Raw genomic sequence first — 14,160 nt, 5'->3', positions numbered from 1 at the left:
GCTTTGTTTAGGTCAATCAAAACACTCCAGAAGCCCTACTCTTTCTCTCCTCCCCTCCAAAACCTTGGAGTGATGGTTGCTATGGAAATGGGGGGTGCACGGCCAGGACTGTCCCTGGCTCCTCTTTGACCAGTGTTTTGGCCCTAATCTCCCCAGCTCTGCCTCTCTCAGTAGCTGCGTCTTCTGCCTTCATGGCTGGAACTAGAGGCCAGGAGCTCTGGGTTCTCATCCTGGTTTTGCATCTGACGTGTGTGAACTGGGGTGATTTGCTTCAGTTTCTCCATCTGCACAGTGAAGGAGTTGGTCTAGAAGAGACATGACTTTTATTTCATCTGCCACTTTAGGGTAATTGGTTGTAGCCAGAGACCTGGCTTGAGAAGGATTCTGAAGCTGTGTTCAGGTTCTGTGGGAAAAAGTATCCTGGATAGATAGTGATGTCAGCAATGGATAGAGCATGGGGGAGTGGTGCCCTGTGTGTCTTGTATTTTCCCTACCTGAGCTAGATGCTTGATTTCTAAGGGGTCCACCTTCTTGATCTGAAGTTGTTCCTTCAGTGCTATGAATGTTCAAGATGACTCATTAATAATCTAGACATAAACAAGGTATTAGTTCCAGGAAGCCCCATTCACTGCATTTCAGTATAATTCAGGTTTGAGGAGGGGGAGGAGTCTTTTAGAGTTCTATCCGCATTGACCCATAAAGATAGGTGGTAGTCACCATGAAGGGAAGAGAGACTGGCTCTAGGGAGTGAAACCCCTATGGGCTTAGGGAGCATGTGGATGGGCAATGACTAGCCTGGGAGGGGCCAGGGCAGTGAGTTCCATGGGATTCCATAGAACAGGCAGTGCTGGGAGAGTTACCTGGGGAGGGAGGGGGAGTAGGCAATGAGACTAAGGGAGCCAAACTTAGAGGTGTGCCTGGGGTCTGTGCCCAGAGAGGGACTGGTGATTGGGCTTGGACGTAGGGGGCCTCCCTGGGAAATCCTTCCTGAGGACTCCAGCTCAAAGCCCTGGCTATATTGGTCTCCTCCTAATAGAACTCTCTCTTGGACATAGGAATTGGGTAGGCAGCCAAGGTCAAGAGGAACTGGCTGGGGTTGGGCTGCAGCCTTGAGATTGGGAACTCTGAAATTAGAGGGGGATTTTCTGGAGCCTCCTTGGAAACGCTGAGGTCATACAGGTTGCAAGGTTTGGAAGCGGCGAGGGCAGAAGAATGTGAGTAAGGGGCTCTATTCCTGAAGGTGGTGGGGTTTTTGGAGAACATCTGTCACGGGCCCAAGGCTTTCCTCGCCTACAGGCAATTTTAGAATCGGTAAAGTTCATAAGCACAGAGCTCATCAACAATTAAGCTCATGTAACCATCTCTTTCTTTATAAATTCACTGAAAGTTAGGAGAATGAATTTCATTGTTCTTTAAATTTATTGTCTGCTAACTCAATCAAGGTTCTTTCAGTAACTTAATTGTTTCTGAATTCAGGAACTCCTAACTCAACAAAAGTGTCAGAAAATGAGGTTGATAGTTTAAAAAACTTTGTTTGATATCCAGCAAGTACCTTTTCATGTCTTCAGACAATGGGCCATTTTCTGTACTGAGGCCCCGAAGCGTGGGGCGTAGTCTATGGGGTTACATGGCTGCTGTCCCAGTTGCCATCTGCAGGAGTCAGAAGAGCCTGGGTTCAAGGTTTTGCCTCTGCCCTTCGCCGTCACATGCCGGTTGTGTGACCTCGGGCAAGTAACTTCATCTATTCACACCTCAGTTTCTTCACCTGTAAAATGGGTATAATAATACCTACCTTGCAGGGTTGTATGATTTAGTAAGCTAATTGTATGCAAAGCATGTAGCAGAAGAGGGCCTGACACAAAGAAGGAGCATGAGAAAAGGTAGCCAGTATTCTTTTATTTTCGGAGCAAATGCAAATTCACAGTAATATTTTCTCACAGTAAAGCGTGACTTCAGCAACTAATGCAGTAACACCCAGATAGAATAACATAAACACAGGAACACACAGATATGATCCTGCCCCTAGAGTCCAACACATAGGACAGAAGTTGCCACTTAGCCAAAGTTTTAGTTCCCCGCACTCAGTTGCAGTTTGGAAGCAGGGAATCCTCTCTCTGACATATCCTCAGACGGTCCCTAGTATCCTCACGCTATGCCACAATGCCTGCATCCTTCCCCTCATGTCACCTCAAAACGTAGGCATTCAATCATCTCACGTCATCACAAGAAGAAGGGGGAGCACAGTACCATCAGATATTTTGAGAGCTATCACGGTAACCTAACTTATGACAGCATATTATTATAATGGTTTTACTTTTAGTTATTGTTGTGAATCTCTTACAGTGCCTGATTGATAAATTCAGCTTGATCATAGGTATATATGGACAGGTAAAAATCATATATAGAGGTAGGAAAAGAATAAATGAAACAAAATGGGATCAGGAGGGAGACAAACCATAAGTGACTCTTAATCTCACAAAAACTGAGGGTTGCTGGAGGGGAGGAGGGTCGGAAGAGGGAGGTGGGGTTATGGACATTGGGGAGGGTATATGCTATGGTGAGTGCTGTGAAGTGTGTAAACCTGGCGATTCACAGACCTGTACCCCTGGGGATAAAAATACATTATATGTTTATAAAAAATTTTAAAAATTAAATAAAAAATTTAAAAAACCCCATATATAGAGAGATTTGGGTACCCTCTGTGGTTTCAGGCATCCCCTGGGGGTCTTGAGATGCATCACTGTGGATGAGGAGGGACTCTCATCAGAATCAGTTACATGGATACAGTAATAACATCTAGAAGCAGTAATGTCACTGCAGTAACACACAGCCTCTGTTACCTATGCACATAATAGCTCTTAGCCACCCTAAAGTAGATAAATAACAAAGTAACAGAGCCACAGTATCAAGATACAGTATCATACAATACAGTGTATGTGTTATCATAATATATAGATACATTAAGTTAGATATGGTAAAAATAAATACCTTAAGTCTCAACTAGGGTAACATTCCCTGTAATAGCTAGATAACTGCAGGATTACATGGATCTTGTAATATGGTTACAATGTCTTACAGGAATTTTAAGGGATAAGTACAAGGGCAGGTAGACAGAGGAATGCACAGGTACAGAGCTGTAAGGACACAGAGATAGACAGACGGCGTTCTTTCTACAGTGGGAGTTCTTACCCTTTTTGAGCCACATCTTTTCTAAGAATCTTACAAATGCTATGGTTATGCTTCTTAGAAAAAAAAAGTCCCTAAATGCATTTATAAGAGGCAAATTTTTATACCCATACAGCCCTGCCTCTAGTCTGATATTTAGTGGTTAGGTATCCTGGATTCAAACACTTGAGAATCAGAGCAAGGAGATATAATCTTTCAAGATCAGACTCCAGTCCACAGGCAGGCATAATCCAGGCTGGTACCTCAGTCTTCTTCTTGCTTGCTGGACTTTGATCTGATTTGGCATTTAGGTGACCCTGACTTTCATCCTCCTGGAGCAAGCAGAAACCTATCTCTCTTTCTCTCTGATCATGGCTCCAATGTCCAGCTACTCTTGTTTGCTAATCTTGGGTCTGCTGTGGAGATCATCTTTGAGCAAAATTTCTTTTACCCAATATCCTGTGAACCCCCAAAGGTCAGTCCCCAGTAGTACATGCACAGGCTAGCTGGGTCTTTTGTAAAGGGCTGTTGGCAGTTCCTGTAGCCTGGCTGGTGCTTGGGATGGCAGTGCAAGAGGAGTAACTACTTAGGGGCAGATGCTCTCCCCTGGGGCCAAACTGATTGACTTCTTCCTAATCCTATGTCCCTGGACCAGTTTGGAGACCCAAGTCTGGACTTGCTGTATTAGTCAGCTATTGCTGCATAACAAAATATCTCAAAGGTTGGTTGAAAACAGCACACATTTATTGTTGCTCATGAGTGTACAGGTCAAGTGAATGGTTCTTCTGATCTGGCCAGGTTTTAGCTGGACACATTCATGTATCTGGGATCAGCTGGCTCGTCTTGGGTGGCCTTGACTGGAGGAACTGGCCCAAATAGGGGCTCATTCCATGGGTCTCTCACATCCGTCCAGTGGGCTTATTCACTTGATGGCAGCATCAGGATTCAGAGAGGGACAGTGGGGTTGGGGGTGAAGAGGCAGGAGAGACAGAGAAAGAGAGAGAGAGAGAGAGAGAGGCAAGCCTCTTGAGGCCTAGGCTTAAAACTGGTGCACTGTCACTTCTGCTACATTCTGTTAGTCAAAGCAAGTCACAGGGCCAGTCCAGATTGAAGGAATGAGGGAACAGACTTTACTTCTTGATGGAGGGGGCTGCAGAGTTACATTGAAAGGGTATTGATACAGAAAGTAGTAGAGGCTGGGGACATTTTCATAATCAGTCAACCACACTTGTTTTTCAGGGGTCATTGCTGGGGTCTCTGCCAAGCCCTTCTTTGCATCTCTGAGCAGATTTAAAGCTGTGTTTTCGGGGGAGATTTGCAGCTCTGCATGCCCAAGGCTTGGCTCCATGTAGGCAGCTGGACACATTATCTGACCCTTAACCCTCATAAGCTCTTCCTCCCCTTGGCTAATTGGCCCAGAGTTATACCACTTTGACTCCCCAAGTGGTGTCTCCACTGGCTTCTAGTGACATGTACTTTGCAGGCTTTTCTCTAGACAATAAACAGGGCTACATTTGTCTACTGGGAATTTGAAGTCAGGATGCAGAGGTCTCGGGACAGTCAGCAGTGAATGGAATTTGAGAGGTCATGGTGTGGTCCCAGGGCTGGGGGAGAAAGTGGAGAGATCCAGAGAGAAGAAGGGAGGAGATGGATCATGTGGGCCTGGAGAGGAGGTGGAGAGAGAAGAGGCATGGACCCAGTTTCCATAAAACTTTGGTGAACCCTATTTGCTGTCCTTGAATCCAGTGGAACCTCTGTTTCCTTACATTACAGACCTCATTTTTGCTTGAGAAGTTCTGATGGGGAGTTCTATTCCTTGTGACCTGACACTTGATTATAGGACCCCCTCTTTAGGAGAGAAGGAAGGCCAGACATCTCAGCTTCCATGGCAGAGTGTCAAACTGGGCAGTACCCAGCTGGGACCCCAGCTCATAGATAGTCCTCCATACGTGCCTGTGTATCTGCCCTCCTGGGTCTCATTGAGGGCCCCACGTTGAGAGCACTAGCTCTTAAGATCAAACTTCTGTCCTAAATCAGAGGACAATTGCTATCTGACAGAGAGGATAGGAGGGTAACTGACATTCATTTCTGAATGTGCTAGAAGTTTTACCTTACGAAGAGGGCCACAGAACTCAGCACCAAGATGATTTCTCCAAACTAGGTTTAACTGTTCTTCCTTTTGCTTTTATATAAGGCTGATTAAGAAGCAGACACCTGAAAATAATTTCTGCACCTTCTTTTAAACTCTTATTGAGAGTACTGTCCATTAAATAGCTTCTATATAAAGTCCTATGTAATGGATTCCTTTAAGAATTCACCGATAGATACAAGATATGAAGAATGTTTTACGAGAGAGACTTCTAAAATCCAATCTTTTCTCTTTTTGCCATGGCCGTTGGGAAGCTCACACCACTTGCAGGCAGTTCCCAATGGTGCCCATGGCTCCCTGAATGCATTCTCTGTCTGAGGAAACACACTTGGCAGCTTGAATCAATGAAAGCTGATGAACTTAGCATTGAGAAACAGCTGTCTCCGGAGTGGGGTTTTCAACATGATCTCCTGGAAGTGGGAAGAAAAGACCAGAACCACAGTGTTTGTTAATTTATTTAAAAACAAGAGCCAAGTTCATCTTTGCTAATAGTTAATACACTGATTGACACTGGTGTTCTGTCACCTGTCAGGCAGCCAGGGGCTGTGGAGGGGCCAAGGGAGGGATGGAGGATTGGAGCTCCATAAGGCAACAGGTTCATGGTGGTATTTGGGTTCCTTTGTCACTTCTGGCTATATGTTTCCAGTTTCTATGTGGCTGGTTAAGGGACCTATGGATTATGCTTCTAGTTTGATTTTCAGTCTCTTTGTAATCACAGTATAATCTGTATACAGAAAAGGGTACAAAAGTGGTTCTTTGGGAACTGAGCACATCCATATAACCAGCACCCAGATTAAGAAACAAAATCACCAGCATTCCAGAGGCCACTTTGTGCTTCCCTTTATCCCTATCTACCCCTGGCAACCCCTATCCTGATTTGAACACCACCTATTAGTTTTGCATATGCTTGAACTTGGGGTGAACAAAATAATATATTCGAGTTCTTGCATTCAGGGTTACATTTGCAAGCCTTCTTCCTGTCACATTGTTTTTATTTATTTTTATGTTTATTCATTTATTTAGTCACACTGTTTTGATAGCTCATTATTCTCACTGCCATATGACATTCCTTTGCTCGCATACATGTATTCTCGCAGTGATGGACATCTCTGATGCATTTGGGATATAATAAACAGTATTGCCAAGAGCATTTGGTAGACATCCCTTTATGAGAAGGTCCAATGTAAACTCAATGTAAACAAAGTAACCCTCACAAAGCGGACAGTGGCTTGAAAATTTCCTGCAAAGATACCACGGATTGAAAGTAAATCCTAAGGAACACAAGCAGTGGCAAATAGCAAGAATGTGGCAGGGCTGATACTTCTTCTCCACAAGGAACGTCTTGGGTCACTAATGATGCTTCAGTCAGATCCGATGAGAAATTAGGCAGAAAAAGGTAGAAAGCATAAGAAGACTTTGCTGTGTGAGTTTGCACCCATGAGCATTAATAGTAAACCTTGACACACACGCCCATGAGAGCGTGAAGTGTCTACAAGAATCAAGCGTCATTGGTGCCAGGTACCAGATATTTCTGAGTCTCTTCTCAGGCACGTGCTAGGACTAACTTCTTGGCCTGGTTGAAGGTAAGTGTTGCCATGGGACTTGTTTTGGCCATTGAAGTATGAACAGAAGTGACTTCCCAACAGAAGACTTCAGAGCCAGCGTGCAACTCATCATGCTCTCTTTTCCTTCTGCCACAAGGGCTGAGAATGTTCTGGAAAGAAGCCACTCTGTCGGTCTTGACCCCAGAGCGAGGGCACTGTGGCTCAGAGCCCACAGCTGGCCTGTGATGCATCTGTGGCATGCAATACATCAGAATTGCTTCAAGCTACAGATATTGGGAATGTTTGTTATTGTAGCATAACCTAACCTCTCCTTACCAATCCAGTAACAGCCTTAAAAATGAAAACCCAGGGGCGCCTGGGTGGCTCAGTGGGTTAAAGCCTCTGCCTTCTGCTCAGGTCATGATCCCAGGGTCCTGGGATCGAGCCCCGCATCAGGCTCTCTGCTCCACAGGGAGCCTGCTTCCTCTTCTCTCTGCCTGCTTCTCTGCCTAGTTGTGATTTCTCTCTGTCAAATAAATAAAATAAAAAAAAAGAAAACCCAGAACACAAAGACAAACCTGTAATTTTTTTTTTTCAGCGATGTCTTAAGTTATGTGATGCTCCCTCTGGTTCTTTCCATAATGTTCTGATTCTTCGTGACAAATATTTAGATGCCTCTTTTGAGATTTTTTTACTTAATCGTGAAAGTTTAAAAGCCACACACCATCAAGGAAATGCTTGTTCTTCCTTCCTCGGGCAAAAAGGATGAAATAACCCGCAGAAACCAATCCATGGGCGAACTAAAATGCATTCCTTTGTCAGCAAATGTGGTCAGAAGATGCAAAGAGAATGCTGCTGAAGATGTGAAGTGACAAGTATTAGGAGAATTTATGTAGTGCGGGAGAGCGGCTCTGGATGAAAGTACAGATGTTCTGAACATGTCTCAGTTTGTCGTATGTGCTAGGTTCGGGATGTGGGAATGAAATACTCAAAGAATTATTATTATTATTATTAATGAGCTGTACCGAGAAGATGTCATTTCAATAACCGATGACTTATTTAATAAAAGTGCTGTTTTATGGGAAGACAGTATAAATATAACCACTGATTGTGTGGAGGCTTTACCTGCAAAACATGAAGGATTCCAGATTAAAGTTATGGAGATCGCTCCAAACATGCAATTCACTCAGAGACTAGCTGTTGAAGTAAAGAAGTTGAGGCCAGAAGTGCCCAAAATGATGGAAGATGCCATTGATGTGGTTCATATTATAAAAATATCTTTAAGGAATATAGTAGATTCCTTACAGTATTTTGCAACACAGGCATGGAGATTTGATTATTCTGTAATGAGATACGAGGTTTGATGGTTATCTTGTAGCAGAATGCTTTAACGAGATGGGGAACTTAAAGATGAGTTATGCATTTTTCTTTTATAGAAAAAGAAGGGTTTCAGATTTGCCGACTGTTTTTATAATGACAACTGGTTGTCAATACTATGCGATACAACCAAAAATTTTAAAATAAACTTTAAATTTTGAAATAATTTTAGATTTACAGAAGAGTTTCAAAGGCAGTACAGAGAGTTCCTGCCATACTCTTTTCCCAGTTTCCTATAATATAGTTTCTTATATAACCAAGGTACATTTGTCAAAACTAAAAAATTAACACTGGGGCATTACGATGAACAAAATTCCAGACTCTATTTGAATTTCACCAGTTTTTCCACTGCTGTCTTTTCTCTGTTCTAGACTCCAATCCAGGATGCTACACTACATTTGGGTAACACATATATTTTTAAAAGATTTATTTATTTATTTTAGAGGAGGGAGGGGCAGAAGAAGAGGGAGAGAGAGAATCTCAAGCAGACTCCCAGCTGAGCACAGAGCCCAACACAGGGCTTGATCCCATGGCTCCAAGATCATGACCTGAGCTGAAAGCAAGAGCCAGAGGCTCAAATGACTGAGCCACCTTGGCACCCAGGTAACAGATATACTGAAAGTAACACACACACACACACACACACACACACACACACACATTTTGTCTGTCTTCACGGGGTTGTCTCTCTTCTCTATCTCTGTATATGTGACTTCCCTTCTACCTCTTATAAGGACACCTGTCATCGGATTTAAGGTTCATCCAGCAATCCAGGATGATCTAACTTCAAGGTCAAGATCAATAACTTAATTACATCTGCAAAGAGCCTTTTGTTTGATATGTAAACAATGATTGAAAGATAAACTGTTTTCCCCAAAGAAACTAGGGCTATGGGGCGCCTGGGTGGCTCAGTGGGTTAAGCCCGTGCCTTTGGCTCAGGTCATGATCTCAGGGTCCTGGGATCGAGTCCCTCCTGGGATCGAGTCCCGCATCGGGCTCTCTGCTCAGCAGGGAGCCTGCTTCCCTCTTCCTCTCTCTCTCTGCCTGCCTCTCTATCTACTTGTGATCTCTCTCTGTCAAATAAATAAATAAAATCTTAAAAAAAAAAAAAGAAACTAGTGCTATGGAGAGAGCATTTGAAAAACATTTGCGAGTCTTTCCATGGTTGTCTGATTTGGGGGCTAGAAAATGATGTCCATACCTCATGTGTAGCAACTCCTGTGTACGTAAACTCTAAAAACTTGAAAACAAAAATTTCTAACCTGTTTAAAAAAAAAATCTTTCGAACAAAGTGTTTCAGAACCTATTTGCTAAAAATATAAAAATGTAACACCTTTTGATTAGTTTGCAAGTACTGCTGATTGACATCAGGGAAGATGGAAATTTGCTTGCTGAATTTCAACAAAAAACTTTGCATAATTGGTGGATGGGAATGAAAAATAATGATAAGAGTTTAGTAAGCACAGCCAGGATTGCTGTTTTCCCACTTGGATCAATGCATCTTTGCATGGTATCTGGTTTTTTTTTTTCCCCAGCCATAACAGCAATTAAAATCAAGTATCACAATGATCTGAATTAAGAACCAGACCTTTGAGCCGCTCTTTCACAAAGCTTTGCCTTTTAAAAATGAACCATTTTCAATCACATGGCTGTCATTAAAATTATTCGTGAGAGCAAAAATGCTGTGACCCATTAATAAATACAGTATAGTTATATAATTTAGAATACTTTATCTTATTTTAATCTAAATAATTCTAATCATGTTTTACAATGCATGCAAAATACCAGCGTAGTGCTGAGTGTAGGCATGTGTTCGTTTAAAAAAACTGGTGGGGTGGGGGCGCCTGGGTGGCTCAGTGGGTTAAGGCCTCTGCCTTTGGCTCAGGTCATGATCCCAGGGTCCTGGGATCGAGCCCCGCATCGGGCTCTCTCCTTGGCGGGGAGCCTGCTTCCTCCTCTCTCTCTCTGCCTGCCTCTCTGCCTACTTGTGATCTCTCTCTGTCAAATAAATAAATAAAATCTTTAAAAAAAAAACCAAACTGGTAGGGGTGCTGGATAAAGCAGTTTGGGAAACTGATAGCTGTGTAACCAGTCCCTGGGGGTGTGTGGGGAAGGGGGCATCTTTGTGGAAGCTGATCTCTGTGGGGGATTGCCTGGGACAGAAGGGATCAGAGCCACAAGGCTCCCCACGGCATGAGCCAGACATCAGGCTCTGTGCCTGTCAAGGCAGGCATGACAGTGGTGGCCCCATGTCACTGCAGGTTCAGGGAAAGGAGAGGGGTCTAGCATAGGTCTGTTGCCCTAAAACAATGTCCATAGCAATCCTTTGTGCACTCATGTGCCTACCAAGTGGTTGCCCTTCCCAACCCTGCCTTTCGGAACCAGTCTGGCTGGGGGTTCCCTATGATTTTGGTGACAGCACCCAGTGCCTTCTCTGGGATCCTGGAACCTCAGGCTGCTTGTCTCTATGTTGCCTCTCCCCAGGCCAGGCAACCTCCTCTCTTACCTTGAAACCCCTTTCACTGGCACGTCACATTGTCTGCAGAGGGTTCTAGCATTTGGGGCTATGTCTTCCTCCCCTTTGCCTTGTAGTGGGTTGAATGGCAGTTCTTAAAAAGATATGTCTTCTTTATTCATTCATCTGTGGGGTGGGAGGGCTGATGTAACCGGGGGATAGGCATTAAGGAGGGTGCTTGAGTAATGAGCACTGGGTGTGGCAGGCAACTGATGAATTGCTAAATTCTACCTCTGAAACTAATAATACAAGATATGTTAATTAAATTGAATTTAAATAAAAAAATTTAAGGAAAAAAAGATATGCCTACATATCCCAGAACCCGTGCATGTGACCTTCTTTGGAAACTGTGTCTTTGAAGATGGAATTAAGACAAGGATCTTGAGGGGAGATCATTCCCAGTTACCCAGTTGGTGGTAATTTGTTAAGGCAACCTCATGGAAATGAAGACACCCACTGACATTTTAGTCCCAGTATGGACATCTAGGAAGCTTCTTTGGCCTCTCCAGTCTGGGTTCTAGACCCTCCTTTGGGTTTCTGACCCCTCTCTGTGCCGGGCTTCTCCAATTGGCATTTATTCCCATGTATTAGAATACACCTGGTCTGCCTGACTAGCTGTTACTTTCCTGGGGCCAGAGGCTATGTCATTCTTATGAGCCATCATTCTCTGGAGCCCAGAAAAAAAGCCCAATGCATGGTGACAGTAGCTTATACTGAGAATATACAAAGTCAAAGGCACTAAGCCCAATAGCTTATTGTCTTCTTTCATCCTCCTTTCATGGAAGGTAACCATTGTTAGTTTCATTATATAGATGAGGGCAACTGAGGCTTGGAGAGGTGGCGTAACCTGCCCAGGTTCACACCACTAGTAAAGAGTCCAGATTTGAACTCAAGTCTTTGGTTCCAAGGCTTGCATTCTTAGCCTCTACTGCCTTAGTGAGTGGTTGCTCAGTCAATATTTGTCAAAAAAGAGAGAATGATCCCTTCTGTAGGGCTGGATCCTGGTCTTCTTCATCTGGGATCTAGCACTCTTAGAAGCAGTGGCTTGCTCAGAGCTCTTCCCGAGAAGCCATTTTTGTCACAAGTCTAGCAAATGGGCGACCTGGCTTCCTAGTCCAGAACAAAGAAATCTGTCCAAGCTGGGAAAGGTCAGCAAGAAGTGTCACACTGTGACATCTAGAAACTTGGTGGGAAGTGGCTGGGAGCAGTGATGACTCTGGAAATTAGCAAAAACTGTAGCCCCCTACCCACCCTCTGCCCTGACCTCTGCCAGTCCCAGGGCAAGGCTGGGCGGCGCTGGACTTCAGCCCTGTGTACTCACCGGTGAGCACAGTATCCAAACCCCATGTAGTTAGTTCTCCTTGGCATTCCCTGTGTGTGTATGTGTGTGTGTGTGTGTGTGTTGGGGGATGTACTGAGACAGGATAGACAGATGTGGGTGTGATACACTTCAGATGATTTTTAAAAATCCAAAGGGGTTACAGTCAAAGCCATATTTTGATGCTTAAAGGGGCAAACTTCAATTATCTTGAAAATTTCCTTTTGAGAAAAAGCCTGTTGCCGCTGATGGTGAGTAAATGAGATGTTATTGTATTAATGTTGATAATGACAAGCAATAGCACAATTATTTTCAGGCTACCAGACATTCATTCATTCATTCATTCACTCACTCACTGGTCCCTGTACCACCGGATAAAACTGCAAGACTGTGTGTACCAAGCAAGTAGCTTAAATCTAGGGGCTCTTTCTTATTAACGAACAAGAAATTTTCAGGTAGGAGACCCCAGGTAGATTTGGGAGCTGAGTGGAATCACTGAGGACCCACGTTCTTTTCTCTCTCTTCTGCCATCCTCAGGTAATGGTGACGTTTCCGCTTGTGGTTGCCAGTCGTCATCTTCAAACACTTTACTTCCCAAAGCAGCCTGCAAAGCATGAGGAGGAAGAAAGGCTCAGGAGATGACGTGCTTTTTCCCGCACCTCCCTCCCTTCATCAGGGATGGAAACCTTTCCCAGAATCCCCAGGCGACTTTCTCTTAATCTCCTTGGCTAGACCTGGGTCACATGCCCACGCCAGTCACCACCAAGGGGAATGGGGTTGGCATGACCTGTTGAGAGCAACCAGGCACCATTGCTGCCTGAATTTGGGGTCTGTTAGCAAGAAAGAAGGCAGAATGGCCATTAGGTTGGCTGCCTTCATTCATTCCACAAACATCCTTCCTATGCCTGTTCAAAGTGCAAGGGATACACAGATGATCAAACAGCATTCTGCCCTGACATTATCTCCATTTTAGGAATAATCAAACTGGCTCAGACTGCTGAACAAACGTGCTCCAAGCCCGCATCCAATGAGGGTGAATTCTGAGTTCAACCCCACATCATTCTGAAGCCCAGACTCCCCACCACATGGAACTGCCTCTTTCCCCTTTCTGGAGCTTCCCTGAGGTGTCGCCTTCCTCCTCCCCGGCAGGATGCTAACTGGGTTGTGTTTTATGCCCTGATCTCTTGCTGGCAGGTGCTGCCCTGTCCGTTCTGAGATTTACGGAGCCCCAGGATGTTCCTGCAGGATCCAGATGGAAGATGCCCGCTCTCTAACAAGCAGGCAGGCTCCTTGCAGACGCACCCCAGATGGTGGCATTATCTGAGCACTGGGATGGAGCCTGGGGGGGGTGGTGTTGGAAGAGGGTGGGGGCCAGCCTTGGTCAGCTGTGTGTTTGGTGGAGAGGGTGGCCTGGGCTGGAGGGATGGTGCCACGTTGGTTTGGAACTGCAGGCCTGCAGCTGGTTTGCTCAAGGTTGGCACCATTGCCCCAACCCTGACACTTCACTTTTCCCCCGGATCAGAGATCAGTGCCTGGTAGGGAGGGGTGCAGTCCTGAGCTTGTTGGAGCTTCTGGGAGATGCTGAACCTAGAGTCGGGGATGAGAGGCCTCCAGCTGGCTCTTCCCCTCTGGGGTCTGACCCCATCTGTGGACCTGAGGTCAGGCTCAGGGGGAGCACTCTGTTCTTGGAGGCCGTGAGTGGCTCTCTCTCTCACTTGGACCCCTCATCCCACACCCTTTGTGCCCTATGAGGCAATAAGATCAGTGGCTAAATGGGGCACTCAGGAGCCTGGCTCACCACTGATGAGCTGTGTAACTTCAGGCAGGTCATTCAACCTCTCTGTTCCCAGATCTTCCCACCTGTAAAATGGGACTACTAATGGTGCCAACACCACGGGATTGTTTTGAGGACGGAATCAATGCATGTGTGTGGGATGCTTTGCTTGGTGCCTGGTGCATGGTGGGTGCTCGTGGGTAACAGCCGGCCTTCTTACTACTGCACCCCCTTGGCCCCATGTGAGCCTCACTAGCACAAGCCAGATGTCAGCCAGATGCCTCTTTGTTCTTGCATTTGAGTTAAAATTGGGGGTGG

Source organism: Meles meles, chromosome 1 (genome assembly GCF_922984935.1).
Source record: "Meles meles chromosome 1, mMelMel3.1 paternal haplotype, whole genome shotgun sequence".
Classification (NCBI taxonomy): domain Eukaryota; kingdom Metazoa; phylum Chordata; class Mammalia; order Carnivora; family Mustelidae; genus Meles; species Meles meles.
This window is presented reverse-complemented; position numbering follows the sequence as displayed.